Source organism: Peromyscus maniculatus, chromosome 1 (assembly GCF_049852395.1).
Source record: "Peromyscus maniculatus bairdii isolate BWxNUB_F1_BW_parent chromosome 1, HU_Pman_BW_mat_3.1, whole genome shotgun sequence".
Taxonomy (NCBI): domain Eukaryota; kingdom Metazoa; phylum Chordata; class Mammalia; order Rodentia; family Cricetidae; genus Peromyscus; species Peromyscus maniculatus.
In genome coordinates, this window is record NC_134852.1 from 46,808,427 (window position 1) to 46,826,642 (window position 18,216).

The following is an 18,216-nucleotide window of genomic DNA, read 5'->3' on the forward strand; positions in this document are numbered from 1 at the left end:
ATATCTGGCCAAGGTCAGCAAGCAAGGCGGCAGCCACTCACAGTGGGGGGCCAGGGCCCACAGGTCCCCCCTTTTTACTAGAAAATGAGCTTTTGACTTAGGTTGCATGGGACATCAGCAGGTCACCTTACCCATCAAGGAGACACCTGCCCAGGCCACACAAGTATTCTGTCTTAGGTTGGTTAGCACCCCCCAAACATTACCCATCTTTGAATCTCATTATCATACAGACTCAACCACGTGAGCTGTAGAGTTAACTGCTGCCAAAGATCTCAAAGAGGCACTGGGCTTGCAATCTGTGCAACACAGAAAAGACCAACAGAAGTCCTAACCCACCCATAGCCAGGAGACTAAAGGCAATTGAGCCATTCCTTCATTTAATGAGCCTTACTGCAAATTGGAGTCCTTGTAAGGTGGTATCCCATAGGCAAGTGGAACTTGAGTTTTATAAATTTTACAACTTTCAAAGCCAATTCAAATGTATAATTGTATAATTAAATTTATTATGCCCAAAAGAATGTGGTAGCTACTTTTGCAGCCAGGGTCTCCATTGTGCTAGCTGTAGTAACCAATTATGAAATAGCAATCCCAGAAACAGTAGCAGCAGTGGCCACCACTGCTATAACAGCAACAATGGCAACAGCGATGTCAGATTCTCTTCTGGAACGTGTGAGCAGCATCTGTGTCTAACTGCCATGGCCCACTGGCATGGACACAGCTCCAGGAACATCAGGAACATGAACCACCAAGGCCCATTTTTCTTGATCCCAGCATGACTTAAGCTGGCAGCTCTGGAAAAAAAAACTGAGAACCATAAAGAAAAACAGACAAAAAACAAGGAGCAGAACTAATGGTCTCATAATGGCTACATTCAGGCTCACAAATTTTAAGGTATCTTCAAAGGAGGCTAGATGAATTTCAGGAGGCCAATAGAAGTTGCACAGAGCCACTCCTGAAAAGGTAGGTACTACATCAGCTTGAAGAGAATTGTGAAAATGAAAAAGGTTTAGCTGGCATGCTATTGTTAACAAATGAAGGTCAGTGACCTTCAGAGTTATCCTTAATCTCCAAGGTGTCTGGGTGACACATTCTCAACATTTTTGAAAAAAGTTACCATATATTACCTTCTGAAGAATCCAACCACATGGCTACAGTTTCAAGACTTACATTAATGTTTGCCAAGGCTAGCCATATTGGGCTCTCAATCCCCATTGGCATCAGAAGGGGAGAGTTTTTCACAAAGGCCCAATAGGTCTCTGTCATGTTGGGATTCAGCAGCAGCCACAGGGTGCACACAGCACTCAGGAACCCAAAAAGGAACCTCATTGTACTGCAGAAAGACACAAACAGATCGCTGGGCCCACACCAACACCGGATCCGGTCCCCTCCAAGTGCCAGTAGAAAGATCCTTCCATCGCACCAGAGGATGATTTGCAACAGGAGCCCTCCAGTGCTTATCTGCAGCAGATACTCCAGCAGAATCAACCGATAAAAAATTTAAAATATATAAAACAAGGGAAAGAATAGAATGTGGAGAGGAGAGATGAGCCCCTAGCTCCCCCCTTTTTACTTTAGCAAAATATGTTTTTAAGGTATGATGGCAGCTTTCTACTATAGCCTGTCCTTGAGGATTATAAGGAATACCAGTCTTATTAACAATAGAAAAGTCTTGGCAGAATTTTGAAAATCCTGTACTGCTGTAGGCAGGACCATTATCAGTCTTTATGCATTTTGGTACTCCCATATAAGCAAAGGCATGAAGACAATGATTTTTTTACATCTTTAACCTTTTTTCCTGAGTGGTCAGAAGCAAAAATTAGAGAAGAATATGTATGTATCAATAGATACATGGACATATTGTAATTTTCCAAAGGAAGGCACGTGTGTGACATTCATCTGCCACACATGATTAGGTAAAAGTCTTCGGGATTAATTCCTCAATGAAGAACAAGTAAAAATTCAGCACAAATAGGACATGATTTAACTATCTGGATGGCTTGTTTTCAGGTTATGTCCATATGATGACGAAGAGATCCAGCATTAAGATGATAACGTTGATGTAACTGAGTAGCCTTTTTAAAGGCAGAACAAAATTAATGTGACAGCCATACGGGTAATGGCATCAGCCCTCTGATTACCTTTGCTTAGAGGTCCAGGCAATTGGGTATGAGCTCTAATATGGCCCACATAAAGGTTATGTGAGCAGGACCATATGAGTCCTTGTACTTGTAATAAATATTTGTGAATGGGAGAAATGGATGGTATGTAGGCTGTTGTCTACAAAGCCATAATAGCATGTGCCACATATTGACTATCAGTATAAATATTTACACCCTCATCAGAAAACATCTAATGCAACAGTGTCTGTACCTCTGTCATCTGGGCAGAAGTGTCCTGGACTTTCATTCTCTTCATTATATTGCCAGAAACCACCACAGCAAAACCACGTGAAGTGCCATCAGTAAATACCACACAGGCCTGAGGAATAGGAGTCATCTCTACTATCTTGGGAAATATAACAGGATTCAATTTAAAAAATTGACACACATCATTAGAGGGGTAGTGAGTATCAAACCAACCCTGTATGGAGCATGTCAATATGGTCCAATCATTATCATTAGCTTGTAACCATGTTATTTGAGACTGGGTATATGGGGTCATCTTTCTAAAGGTTTGAACACTGATCTTGATTCCCTTAAATATAATCTGAGCAACAGCCTGAGGATAAGGAGTAATGGTTTTTGCTGGAGAAGCTGGGGAATGTACCCATAGAATAGGACCTGTTTGTCAAAACACTCCAGTAGGTGAATGAGAAAAACCAAATATTCATGACCTAAATAATGATAGAGAAAAGATATCTGTACCTTTTGGGGGGGGCTATTTGTAAGTTAACCAGGCTAAGAACCTCTCGTAATTTAGAAAAGGCATCAAAAAACAAGTTTTAATCTTTAGCAGCCAATAAAATACAAGTCAATCATAATTAAATGCCAATGTTTAGGAATTGCCACAGGGGCAGGCAAGCCAGTCTTCCCATGAGAAGCATGTTTTTATTTAAAGCTCTAAGATCTTATAAAAGTCTCCATTTTTCTGACTTTTAGTAGAGGCCAGTTGGGATCTCAGGATTCTTGTGAAAGTATGGATATATCCAGCACCAGAATCCAATAATCTTTCAATCTCAATCCCATATAATTTTATTTCTAATTTAGACTGCTTATCATTGATAACTGTTTGTCAAAACACCTGTTTTCCTGTACCTCCAAGGCCTCCAGTTCTACATATAGGTGGCATTTTGTATTTAAAATATGAAAGCAATAATAATTGAGCAATTCTATCACCAGCTTTTGTTTCCATGGTCCTTTTTGCATATGCCAATTATAAAAGCATTAAATTCGATCTCTATAGGATTTGAGAGGTAACTTTAGGTAATATTTATGAGTATTTTTATAAAATGTTATAAAGAGATCCTTTCTTATAGATTTCAAATAATACATTAATGTAAATCGCCAATTATTAACAATGTGGACCAAACAATTTACCTGTATTTTATTTACTGGAAAAATAATTTTGTAACCTCTTTATCAGTAAGAGATTATTATTTATGGGTTTATCTTAGCAACATTATTTAATAAGCTAACAACCCAATCCATTTTAGGTGTTATATTTTTAGAAAATTAAACCAAGAATTTCTAGAAAGCAACTTAAATTGCAGAGCCAAATTTTCAGTAATGATCAACAGACAAGAGCATACCTAATATATAGTTCAAAATAATAAATCCTGTTTCTTTAGTTTATCTACCATGAAATTCCAAACATTTATTAAGATAATCAAAAGAACAGAACATCCTTTATTTAAACATTATTGACTTAGCATTCCATGTCCTGACCAAAACCATTTTTTACCAGAAGTTGGGCCCATTTAAATTTTTAGCTCTAGTCCCTTCCTGGCCTCTGCTTACTTGGCTGAGGCTGTGGCGTTAGCTTTGGCTCCACCCAGTGCTTGGGCTCTATTGTTGGCAGCTGCCCAGGCCATGCTCCATCGCAGCTCTGCCTCCCACCAGCGAGGACCTGTCCACCTGCTGCTCTGGGCTATCTCGTGCATGACTTTGTCCACTGCCACCACCACAGCTCAGCATACTCAAACACACAAACTCAAACTCACATTTAAACTTTCTACTCCCATGAAGGGACTACCTAATAATGAGTTATTCCCACCATCAGGGGAAAACAGAAAAACATTTCCCATGAAGGGATCCTAAATATGGAATTATTCCCACTCTGAGGGAAAAATTTAAACCAAAATAAGCAAACAGACAGCAAAACTTTTAACCTCTGAGCTCACTTGCTATTTAACCAGCAGCAATGAGGCCTACCTGGCGACTCTTTGTAATTCAGATGCTGCTGCTCTGCACTGGCAGGAAGAAAGAGCTCAGAGTTTCAGCTATCCTGAAACTGATCTTTCAATTGGAAAGAGTCCTTTCTTCCTCCATTACCACTGGGAAGAGGCTTCTCTCTTTTGTTCATCCTTCCTCTACAGGGTCCCAATCTTTAGGCCTAGTTTCAAAATTTTTCCCCGTTTTACCGGGAAAATCCTTTTTTCTTGATTAAATTTTTTTCTCGATTTTCTAATGGGAAATTTCCTTTCCTTCCCTCTTCTATATTGGGAAGATTTCCTTTTTTATTTAAACTCTTTAGCTGTCTTGCCCTTTCTTAACCACAGTGGTGCCCTATTTGCACCCATGACAATTCCCTCTTACCTTTTTCTTTTTTCTTTAAATTACTGAGAGCCTTCCAAGAATATCCATCAGCTTTTCCCTTCTTTCTCGGATCTCAGTGGGACCTCCATTTGTTGTGGTATTGCCTGCACTACTACCATCCATTCACCATGTTTGAGCAGGGGGGGGGGGCGCTATGGATTAAAAAATGAGACAAGAGGCATTGAGTCATTCGCCACAGCAGAATGCCGAATGCCAAATGCCGTTTATTGAAAGAGGGAGGAAACCTTAAATACAGGCTTACAGCACAATGGAGGAAACTCGGAGGGTAGAAGTTCGCTACCGAAAATTCTACATTCTTGCATCTAAGCTGTTTACACCAAATGCAAGATACATATACACAAACAAAGAACCTCCAGTGAACATTCAGTAAGAAGGAAACCAGCAGGGAATCAGCATAGGGAAGATATCTGGTCAAGGTCAGCAAGCAAGGTGGCAGCCACTCAGTGGGGGGACCAGGGCCCACAGCCTTGAACTCACAGAGGGATTTCTACCTCTGGAGTGCTAGGATTAAAGGTGTGAGTGCCACCATTTTCTAGCCTTTCTACTGTCTCTGACCCCAGATAAGGTTATTAGGGTGTACAATATTTTGGGGAACACAATACCACCATACTCATTTGCTAGAAGTTAATGGCCATCATGGGCATACCTGCACAAATGAAAAACTGACAATGCTCCATCATATGTCTCTGTTAAAATGAAACAGTTTTTTGCTTATTACAATATAAAGCATATTACGGGTATACCATATAACCCAACAGGTCAAGCAGTTATAGAAAGATCAAACAGAACTCTAAATGATATGCTAAATAAACAGAAAGGGGTAACAAAACCCCCCAGAAATAGACTGCATAATGCTCTATTAACTTTGAATTTTCTCAGTGCCAATGAGAAAGGAACAACGGCTGCAGAGAGACATTGGATAACAGAAAAAAACTACAGAATTAAATCAGCCTATATACTTTAAGGATGTGCTGACTTCAGAATGGAAACCAGGATATGTGTTACATTGGGGATGAGGTTTTGCTTTTGTTTCTACAGGAGAATGTAGATGTAACCAACCGTCTTATTGAATAAGAAACACAGAACCAATGAAAAAGAGAAAGATGAGAGGTCAGAGCTCAAGGCTAAAATCTTACCCTTCCTCCTGTGTACACCTAGCTTCCCGAAAGAGAGCTACTTCCTGTGTGTATGTCTTTTCATAGTCTTTTTGTTCTGCCTTCTCATTGGTTGTAAACCCAAATATGAGACTACCTCATCACTGTCTGTATGTACAGCCCCCCAGGTCTTAAAGGCATATGTCTCCAATGCTGGCTGTATCCCTGAACACACAGAGATCTACCTAGCTCTTCTACCAAGTGCTGGGATTAAAGGCATGTGCCACGACCGCCACACTCTTGCTATGGCTCTAATAGCTCTGACCCCCAGGCAACTTTATTTATTAACATACAATCAAAATCACATTTCAGTACAATTAGAATACCATCACATTTCCCCTTTTCTATTTTAATAAAAAGAAATAAAGCAAAAGGTTATAACTAACATAAGAAAAACTATATACAAAAGTACAATAACTATATACAATATATACAAGTAATAAATACCTAAACAATGTCTAGTCCATTTGTATTTGACAAATCAGAGAAAATAATTCCATTATCTATCCTATTTTGGTAAGTCCAAAATGTATCTAATTCATTTTCTATCCTAGTTAATCTTCAACTATAACTAACCTTCAACTATAACTAACTAATCTTCAACTCCCTCAGAGACCCAAGAAGGAAATAATATTAGATAACAAAAATAAAAACAGGAAGTACATGCAAGCAACTTCCAATAAATTTGTAAGTTGACAGAAACAGCCAGTTGCCTGGAAAGTCATCTGAGGTTTCTCCGAAGTGTAGGGGCATCATCTTCAGCCTATAGGCTTAGCGTATCTGATAGACTCATTTGTGAAGTAGGATATACACAAGGTCAACAGTTCAACCTCACATTGGGTGAAAGCAGTCCATGTACCAGAAACATCTGAATTCCACTAGTGTCCTGTCATGGTTCAGGATTTTAAATTCTGTAAAATGTTGACGGTTTTTTATTTCAGCTGTCCATTCTTCTTGGCTGTGTATATATGGCTTCATCTCAGCATCCCCTTCTTCTCCACGTCCCTCTATTAAATGCCAGTCTACTATCGAGAGGCATGAGCTTTCAGCTGCTGTTCCATTGCACAACAGAAGCCATGACCCACTGCCTGTTCAGCTGCCTTCGAAGAAAAGGGCACTGTACCTTTTCTGGATTGCGAAGGCCACTTCAGGGATGGGGTCAAATTGTCCTGGCCTCAGAAGATGTCTTTTGATAAAGCCATAACCACACTTGTTTTGGCAAGAATCGGTAGTCCTTTGTTTCATGTTCTGTCTGTCAATTCTGTCCTGTTGATTTGAGGATACTTTGTTGTCAAGTATCCTCATTTCCCATTGTGGCTAACATTTGCCACAATGAAAGTGGACTCCATATGCAGTTTCTTCAATGCCCATATTTTCTCTGAAGTAGATTGGTACTGCCAGGAGCTGACATGTCTCAAAAAAGAAAAATTTTCTAAGTTATTAAAACATTTTAAATGCCATATTCTGTAGATCTCTGAAGTGTTTGAAGATGACTTGTCTATCTAAAATATATCTGCTTAATTTTGAAAACATACTAACATTGCTACAAGTTCTATTGTAATATCTAACTACTAAGTTTCATTTCTTTATATCCAAATAGTTGGTAATAATAACATTCAAGGATCAGAACATTGCATTACATTGTTAAATGAATGGTATAAATACAATTAGAAATATACATATAGCATTTTCTAACAATATCAATCTCAATTTTGTATACAATATAAAACAGTCCAATCCAATGTAAAGTATTTAAAACTAGTAATTGTCTTTTTCTTTTCTTTCTTTTCTTTTTTTTTTTTTTTTTTTTTTTTTTTTTGGTTTTTCGAGACAGGGTTTCTCTGTGTAGCTTTGCGCCTTTCCTGGGACTCACTTGGTAGTCCAGGCTGGCCTCGAACTCACAGAGATCCACCTGCCTCTGCCTCCCGAGTGCTGGGATTAAAGGCGTGCGCCACCACCGCCCGGCTCTTTTCTTTTTTTTTAAACAAGAACCTTAACTCTAAACTCCTTTGCTTAGCCTTTTCCCTAACCCTTGACAACAACTTGTAACCAACCCCCTGAAACAATGAAAATTATCACAGACCCAAAATCGATTAAAAAGACCAAAACACCACCCGCCCCACACGACCTCTTTGGGAATGTGGGCGTCATATTCTTAAAATTGCTTCCTGCTGGGTATGGGCGAAGGTATCTCTATCCTGAAAGAAAAATTTTAGGTTAATTGTCAAATTCTAGGAAAGGTAACTATATCCTTCATTATCCAGTCTCTGTATAATGCCAAAGTTCAGGGTTTATCTCAAGTCCTTATTCAAGTAGTCTTTGAGACTGGATCATCTCAGCTAGCCCTCTCAAAATTGCTCTGAGCACCTTATAGTTCAAAGCTGATATGTACATGATGTTTGTCAGCTTAGTGATATTATTATTGTCCACGTGGAATTGTTATTGTTGTGGGGCCCCATCTTCTTTCTGGAGACTTCAGTTGATGTTAGGCCTGGCTTTGATTTCCTGCAGAAAACTGATAAGAGACTCAAACACAAAGACATATATATGCAGCTAATTGAAGCCTTTTTTTCTAGAATTAGTTAGTACTCTATATGACCATTCATATCTTAACAAAGTTTAAAATGTGTAAATATATATATATATATATATATATATATATATATATATATAGTAAATATTGAAATAAAATTCATACTTTAAGAAAAGTTTAAAGAATCAGAATACAATCAAAGAGTTGAGATTAGCCCGACTTCCCTTCCGGACCAGAGGTGAGTATCCGGGCCCAACCCGGACCCCATCCCTGGACAACAGCCACTCCAGGAAGACCTGCCCAACTTGGCCCCAGGTTCTGGCCACCGGGCAGGTCTCCTTCTAGCCCCACTGGAAGGGATCCCCTTTTCCAAGCCCCCCAACAGCCCCTGCAATCTCCACGCCCTGCACCCACGCTGATCTGCCCGAGACCCCAGCCACTTCTTGAGACTTAGAGACCGGCCCCCAGCTCCCATGCTGCCCCCGACTTCCCTTCTGGACCAGAGAGAGAGGGCTCCCATCTTGCCCTGGACTTCCCTCCTGGACAAGATCTCACATCCTGAACTGGACTTCCCTCCTGGACAAGATCTCACATCCTGAACTGGACTTCCCTTCTGGACAAGAGCGCACATCCTATCCCAGACTTCCTGTCTGGAAAAAAGCTCACAATCTTCACCAGACTTCCGGTCCAGATAAGAGCTTCCATTCTGCCCCAGAGTTCCCATTTGGACAAGAGAACTCCCATCTGGACAAGAGAGAGAGACTTCCTGAATCTGTCAGCTCTTTCTGAACCAAGTACACTGATAAGACCAAGAAGGAACCACAAGGAGATGGGCAGACGTCAAGGCAGAAGTACATACAACAAAATGAAGAAGAATACAGCATCACCAGAACCTAGCAAGCCTCCAACATCTAGACCTGAACATCAAAAATTGGAAGAAGGAGAAGAATATGAGTAACATTATGAAGAAGGTAGAGGCTTGTGTAGAGGAAAAGACAAAAAAATGGGAAGAACGCTGTAAACAACTAGAGGAAAGGGCAAACAAATTAGAAGAAAACAATAAAGTCCTGGAAAAAAACAATAAAATCCTGGAAGAAAACAATAAAGTACTGGAAGAAAACAATAAAGTACTGGAAGAAAACAATTAAGTACTGAAAGAAAATCATGAAAAAGCAATGAAACAAATAAAGGAAACAGTCCAAGACCTGAAAAGGGAAATTGAAAAAATAAAGAAGACACAAACAGAGGGAATGCTGGAAATAGAAAACCTGAGTAAAAGATCAGGAACTTCAGATGCAAGTATAACCAACAGAATGCAAGAGATGGGAGAGAGGATCTCTGGCATTGAAGATACAGTAGAAGAAATAGTTTCATCAGTTGAAGAGAACACTAAAGCCAACAAAGTCATGAACCAAAATGTCCAAGAAATTTGGGACACCATGAAAATACCAAACCTACAAATTATAGGGATAGAAGAAGGTGAAGAATACCAACTCAAAGGCACAGGAAATATATTCAACAAAATTATAGAAGAAAACATTCCCAAATTAAAGAAGGAAATGCCTATGAAGATACAAGAAGCCTATAGAACACCAAACAGACTAGACCCCCCAAAAAAGTCTCATCAACACATAATAATTAAACAACTAAATGTACAGAATAAAGAAAGAATATTAAGAGCAGCAAAGGAAAAAGGCCAAGTGACCTATAAAGGTAAACCCATCAGAATAACACCCGATTTCTCAATAGAGACTTTGAAAGCCAGAAGGACCTGGACAGATGTAATGCAGACACTAAGAGACCATGGATGTCAGCCCAGACTAATATACCCAGCAAAACTTTCAATCATCATAGACGGAAGGAACAAGACATTCCAAGACAAAGCCAGATTTAAGCAATACCTATCCATAAACCCAGCCCTACATAAAGCACTACAAGGAAAATTCCAACCGAAAGAAGTCAGATACACATTTGAAAACACAGGCAATAGATAAAGCCACAACAGAAAACCCCAAAGAAGAGAAGTACACACATACTACCACCAAAAATAACAGGGATAAAAAAAATCACTGGTCGTTATATCCCTTAATATCAACAGACTTAATTCACCTATAAAAAGACATAGGCTTACAGAATGGATACAAAAGCAGGACCCATCTTTCTGCTGCATACAAGAAACAAATCTCAAATTCAAAGACAGACACTACCTAAGAATAAAAGGCTAGGAAAAGATTTTCCAATCAAATGGTCTTAAGAAACAAGCGGGTGTAGCCATCTTGATATCCAACAAAATAGACTTCAAACTAAAATCAATCAAAAGAGATCAAGAAGGGCATTATATCCCCATCACAGAAAAGATCCACCAAGATGAAGTTTCAATTCTGAACATTTATGCCCCAAACACAAGGGCACCCACATATGTAAAAGAAACATTACTAAAGCTTAAACCACATATAAAACCCCACACATTAAGAGTGGGAGATATCAACACCCCACTTTCACCACTGGACAGATCTCCCAAATCGAAACTTAACAGAGAAATAAAGGACTTAACTGATGTCATGACCCAATTGGAGCTAATAGATATCTACAGAACAGTCCATCCTAACAAGAAAGAATATACCTTCTTCTCAGCACCCCATGGAACTTTCTCTAAAATCAACCACATACTTGGCCACAAAGCAAATCTCAACAGATACAAAACAATTGGAATAACCTCCTGTGTTCTATCAGACCACCATGGTTTAAAGTTAGATTTCAACAACAAAAACTACAGAAAACCTACAATCTCATGGAAACTGAATAATGCTCAACTAAATCACCAATGGGTTAAGGAAGAAATAAAGAAAGAAATGAAAGACTTCCTAGAGATCAACGAAAATGAAGACACCACATACCCAAACTTATGGGACACTATGAAAGCAGTGCTAAGAGGGAAATTCATAGCACTAAATGCCCACATAAAGACGTTGGAGAAATCCCACACTAGTGACTTAACAGAACACCTGAAAGCTCTAGAACAAGAAGAAGCAAAGTCTCCCAGGAAGAATAGACGCCAGGAAATTATCAAAGTGAGAGGTGAAATTAAAAAGTTAGAAACTAAGTGAATAATACAAAAAATTAATGAAACAAAAAATTGGTTCTTTGAGAAAATCAACAAGATAGACAAGCCCTTATCCAAACTAACCAAAAGACAGAGAGAGAGAATCCAAATCAACAAAATCAGAAATGAAAAGGGGGTCATAACAACAGACATTGAGGAAATCCAGAGAATTATAAGGTCATATTTCAAAAACCTCTACTCCACAAAACTGGAAAAGCTAAAAGAAATGGAAATTATTTCTGGATAGGTTCCACATACCTAAGTTAAAACAAGACCAGATAAACTACTTAAATAGTCCAATAACCCCTAAGGAAATAGAAACAGTCATCAAAAGTCTCCAAACCAAAAAAAGCCCAGGACCAGATGGTTTCAGCGCAGAATTCTACCAGACCTTCAAAGAAGAGTTAATACCAATACTCTCTAAATTGTTCCACATAATAGAAACAGAAGGAACATTACAAAACTCCTTCTATGAGGCTACAATTACCCTGATTCCTAAACCAAACAAGGATGCAACAAAGAAAGAGAACTACAGACCTTTCTCCCTCATGAACATTGATGCAAAAATTCTCAATAAAATACTGGCAAACAGACTCCAAGAACACATCAGAACAATTATCCACCATGATCAAGTAGGCTTCATCCCAGAGATGCAAGGGTGGTTCAACATATGAAAGTCCATCAATGTAATACACCATATAAACAAACTCAAAGAAAAAAACCACATGATCATCTCACTAGATGCAGAAAAGGCATTTGACAAAATCCAACACCCCTTCATGATAAAAGTCTTGGAGCGATCAGGAATACAGGGAACATACCTAAACATAATAAAGGCAATTTACAGCAAACCAACAGCCAACATCAAATTAAATGGAGAGAAACTCAAAGCAATTCCACTAAAATCAGGAACGAGGCAAGGCTGTCCACCCTCCCCATACTTATTCAATATAGTACTTGAAGTTCTAGCCAGAGCAATAAGACAACATAAGGAGATTAAGGGGATACAAATTGGAAAGGAAGAAGTCAAGCTTTCCCTATTTGCAGATGATATGATAGTATACTTGAGTGACCCCAAAGATTCCACCCAGGAACTGATAAAGCTTATAAACACCTTCAGCAACATAGCAGGATACAAGATCAACTCAAAAAAATCAGTAGCCCTCCTATATACAATATACAAAGAAGCTGAGAAGGCAATTAGAGATGCATCACCCTTTACAATAGCCACAAATGACATAAAATACCTTGGAGTAACACTAACCATGCAAGTGAAGGACCTATATGACAAGAACTTTAAGTCCCTGAAAAAAGAAATTGAAGAAGATGTCAGAAAATGGAAAGATCTCCCATGCTCACTGATAGGCAGGATTAACATAGTAATAATGGCAATCTTACCAAAAGTAATCTACAGATTCAATGCAATCCCCATCAAAATACCAACACAATTCTTCACAGACCTGGAAAGAATAATACTCAACTTCATATGGAAAAACAAAAAACCCAGGATAGCCAAAAGAATCCTGTACAATAAAACAACCTCTGGAGGCATCACAATTCCTGACTTCAAGCTCTACTATAGAGCTACAATAATAAAAACAGCTTGGTATTGGCGTAAAAACTGACATGTGGACCAATGGAATCAAATTGAAGACCCTGACATTAACCCACACACCTATAATTTTTGACAAAGAAGCCAAAAGGGTACAATGGAAAAAAGAAAGCATCTTCAACAAATGGTGCTGGCATAACTGGATATCAATGTGTAGAAGGCTGCAAATAGATCCATATCTGTCACCATGCACAAAACTTAAGTCCAAGTGGATCAAGGACCCCAACATAAATCCAGCTACTCTGAACCTGCTAGAAGAGAAAGTAGGAAGGAGTCTTGAACGCATTGGCATAGGAGATCACTTCCTAAATATAACACCAGTAGCAAAGACACTGAGAGAAGCAATCAATCAATGGGACCTCTTGAAACTGAGAAGCTTATTATCTGCTTAAATGTCATTATCTGCTTAAATGAAGAGGCATGTGTTACTGGTACAAGTTAGTTTAAATTGGATGCTCATGCTGGTTGATGAACTATCACATCCTCTAATTAAGAGGTTTCTCTTGATCAAATCGAACCTTCATCAATGTTGATGGTACCCACAGCTTTTCTTCTCCTGTAGAAACAAAAGCAAAACCTCATCCCCAATGTAATACATACCCTGGTTTCCATTCTGAGGTCATCACATCCTTAAAGTATATAGGCTGATTTAATTCTGTAGTTTTTTTCTATTATCCAATGTCTCTCTGCAGCCGTTGTTCCTTTCTCATTGGCATTGAGAAAAGTCAAAATTAATAGAGCATTATGCAGTCTATTTATGGGGGGGTTGTTATCCCTTTCTGTTTATTTAGCATATCCTTTAGAATTCTGTTTGATCTTTCTATAACTGCTTGACCTGTCAGGTTATGTTTTATACCTCTAATATGCTTTATATTATAATAAGCAAAAACTGTTTCATTTTAACAGAGACATATGATGGAGCATTGTCAGTTTTGATTTGAGCAGGTATACCATGATGGCCATAACTTCTAGCAAATTAGTGACTACAGAATCAGCTTTTTCAGAACTCAAAGCAGTTGCCCATTGAAATCCTGAATAAGTATCGATGGTGTGGTGTACATATTTCAATTTTCCAAATTCTGCAAAGTGAAACACATCTATCTGCCAGAATTCATTGCTCTGAGTACCCTTTGGGTTATATCCTCCTGGTAATGGCGTTTGATTGTAGAGGGGACAAGTAGGACATTTCTTTACTATTTCTTTGGCTTATTGCCAGGTTATGGAAAAAATCCTTTTTGAAACCTTTCCTATTGACATGATGTTTTTAAGAAATTCTGAGGCCTCCAACACATTTCCTATCAATAATTTATCAATCTCATCATTGCCTTGTGCTAGAGGGCCTAGAAGACCAGTATGGGATTGAATGTGAGTTATATATAAAGGATGAATCCTTTTCCTGATTGTATCTTGTAATTGAATAAATAATGATGTTAATTCTGAAAAATGAGAGATAAATTCTGCAATCTCAATATGTAATACCACTCTTTCAGCATACTGAGAGTCAGTTACTATGTTGAGAGGTTCTGAAAAATCCATTAATACCACCAGAATAGCATACAATTCTGATTTGTGAACTGAATTATAAGGACTTTGAACCACTTTACTTAAATTTTCTGATTTGTAACCTGCCTTTCCTTCTTTGTTGTCATCTGTATAAAATGTACAAACTCCAGATATGGGTTTTTCCTGTACAATTTGAGGCAAGATCCAATCAGCTCTCTTTATAAGATCAAATCTATCACTTTTGGGATATTTGCTGTTAATTTCTCCCAAAAAATTACTGCAAGCTCTTTACCAAGGATCACTTTCTGTCCATAATTTTTCAATGTCCCCCTTAGTTAAAGGTACAACAATTTCTGCTGTGTCTATTCCTGCTAATTGACGAAGTCTCAATTTTCCTTTCCAAATCAAGTCAGAGATTTGATTCTTGAATATGCTGAGCATTTAACTGTTCTTCTACCAGCTCTTCTAAAGCCTGCAGTTTCTCTGTTGTTAAGGGCCATTGCTGAACACATACAGGCTTGTCTGTTAACCATTTTAAAGGTAGAGCTGTTGGTGTCTTTGGAAGATCATCAGTTGTTGTGCCCTGTTTTTGTATACTATGGATGGCTAGTGACTCATTAAAACAGTATCTTCTAATATTTCTCTCAGAAACATGTGCTAGTTTATGATTTGTTTGTGAGGTTGGAGGGATGTTAATCTGAGTATTCCATTGTAGCAACAAGTCTCGACCCCACAGGTTCATAGCTATGTTAGCCACATATGGTTTTAATTTTCCTCTCTGTCCTTCTGGACCTATACATTCCAGCCATCTTGCAGTCTGTTTCACTTGAGATAATGTCCCAATTCCTAACAGTTGAACGTTTACCTCCTAAAGAGGCCAAGTTGGATGCCAAAATTCTGGTGCAATTATGGTAATGTCTGCACCTGTGTCTACCAGACCAGACAACAAAACACCATTTATTTTTATCATTAATTTTGGTCTCTGTTCATTAATAGAAGTTTGCCAAAAAATTTTCTTTATGTTTTCTCCTTAATTTTCTATTCTCTCTGTTTCATCATCCTGACCAGCATGATTTATTCCAATAGGCATTTGGTTATTTAATGACTCTGAGCAGGGGTTTCCTCTATGGCTGCAGGAAAGGTTTGAACTGTATTTGCTATGGGGGCCTGAATGAGGATTTTCCCGAAGACTGAAGCAAAGGATTACCCTGTCTGTCCTTTGTTGATCAACATTCCTTGGTCCAGTGTTTTCCCTTACCACACCTTCTGCATACTCCAGAAGGAAGGGGCATTCTGTTGCCATTGTTCCTTGAAAAAACAATGTTTCTAGGAATGACCTGTTTACAGTCCCTTTTCAAATGTCCTTGCTTTCTACATCCAAAACATCTAATATTCCTCAAACCTTTTGAAATTGCTTCTCCTACACACATATCATATATCATCATGGTCATGAGCCTCAACATTAACTATATCTCTAATCCAATATTCCAAAGGTGCAGATCTTGCCTTTAATGGCCTGATTATTCTTTTGCATGCTGCATTCGCATTCTCAAAGGCCAAAGATTCAATTATTATCTGACTACCTTCTGAATCTGGGACCATTCTCTTTACTGCTGAAGCCAGTCTTTGTAAAAAAAAAAAAAAATCTGTGAAAGATTCTTTTGGGCCTTGCATAACCTTTGTAAATGACTCAGTTTTTTTTCCTTGTTCCTCAACTCTGTCCCATGCATTCAAGGCTGCTGTTCTACATAAAATTAGGGTTTGGACATCATATAAACATTGTGTTTGTACTGAAGCATATTGGCCTTCTCCAATAAGCTGATCCTGGCAAACTTGTATTTCTTTATCCCTCCATTGTTTTTCTATGTTTTTAGCTTCATCCTTGAACCAAGTTAGAAATTGAAGCCTCTGGCTGGGTTCAAGAACAGCTTGTGCCAGTTCCCACCAGTCCAGTGGTACAATTCTATAATAGGTTGACCAAGAGTTTAACATTTGCTTTAAATATGGGGAATGCATGCCATAAGATATATTGCCTCCTTAAACCTGTTTAAATCTAACATTTCAATTGGAGCCCAAATATTTTGTGTAGTCATTTGATCAGGCAACTGCTGTACGGTTACAGGATAAATTAAGGGTGATTGTGTGAAAACAGGCTTTCTTTCTGTAACCTTATGATCCAAACTTGAAACAACTTCACTGTTAATTTCTTCTGTCTGAATTTTTACAGGTTTAACAAGTTTTTCTAAAGCTGTCATCCTGGCACTTAAATTGACTGTCTTTTTAAATTGTAAAATGAGGATAAGCATAGTGATAAACTGCATAATTCCAACAATACTAATCTTCTCACATAGTTGTTCCATTGTCAGACTGCCTAAAATTTCAAACAAAACCCAATTTTCTTCCAATGTACACATAAAACCCATTTTTTTAATGTGGAAAAAAATTCTCTTTTAAATAGTTTCCTTTAAAATATCTGATATGTTATGACTTATGAAATCTGCATAGGACAGTAGAAATCCGAGGAAATTTCAAAACAGCCACCTAGTGTCCGAGGTGTGAATCTAGAGAGAGAGAAAGAGCAAGAAAATGTAGCTGGCTAAAGCTTAAATCCAGCCATGTGTTCCCTCTTGAGCCGAGTCAAGGCTTGGATCTGGCTTCCTTAAGCTCCCACCACATGCATTGGCTTTACAGGCAGGGGCCCTGTTTGGCAGGGCAGGCCTGAGTTGTTTGTAGCACCATCTTTAAGCAAGCAGCTCACGGTTAGTCTGGCCTGAGGCCAAGCAGACCTGGGCCTGGCTAGGGAGCTGGCTGCTCAGACTAGGAAGCCAACCACCCAGGCTAGGGAGCCAGCCGCCCTTGTGGGAAACTGGACCTGCCTCCAAGCCAAGCGGTTTTTAATGGATTCTTGTCACGTTGAGCACCAGATGTAAATGTAACCAACCGTCTTATTAAATAAGAAACACAGAACCAATGTAAAAGAGAAACATGAGAGGTCAGAGCTCAAAGTGAAAATCTTACCCTTCCTTCTGTGTGCTCCTAGCTTCCCGAAAGAGAGCTACTTCCTGTGTGTATGTCTTTTCATAGTCTTTTGTTCTGCCTTCTCATTGGTTGTAAACCCAAACACATGACTGCCTCATCACTGTCTGTATGTACAGCCCCCGCCCCCCAGGTCTTAAAGGCATATGTCTCCAATGCTGGCTGTATCCCTGAACACACAGAGATCTACCTAGCTCTTCTACCAAGTGCTGGGATTAAAGGCGTGTGCCACGACTGCCACACTCTTGCTATGGCTCTAATAGCTCTGACCCCCGGGCAACTTTATTTATTAACAATCAAAATCACATTTCAGTACAATTAGAATACCACCACAGGAGAAGATAAGATGTGGGTACTATCAAAATTGATAAAGGTTTGATTTGAACCTTAATTAGAGGAGGTGATAGTTCATCAACCAGCATGAACATCCAATTTAAATTAACCAGTAACACATGCCTTTTCATTTAATCAGATAATAACTTACCAAAAAGGAACATCCC

General features: G+C 38.7%; 1 long non-coding RNA gene across 3 annotated transcripts in view; it reads right to left on the reverse strand.

The window, feature by feature from the left end:
* Window positions 1-473: 473 nt before the first annotated feature.
* The window catches only part of LOC121828643 (uncharacterized), a 78,563-nt gene continuing 60,820 nt past the window's right edge, over window positions 474-18,216 (reverse strand). The window contains exons 6-7 of one of the 3 annotated variants that reach the window (XR_013053041.1): window positions 4,755-4,906; window positions 474-2,505 (exon numbers count right to left, since the gene is read on the reverse strand). This is a non-coding gene — a long non-coding RNA (uncharacterized LOC121828643). The remainder of the gene's footprint in view (window positions 2,506-4,754; window positions 4,907-18,216) is intronic. The other 2 variants (XR_013053042.1, XR_013053043.1) reach the window with 2 other exon arrangements.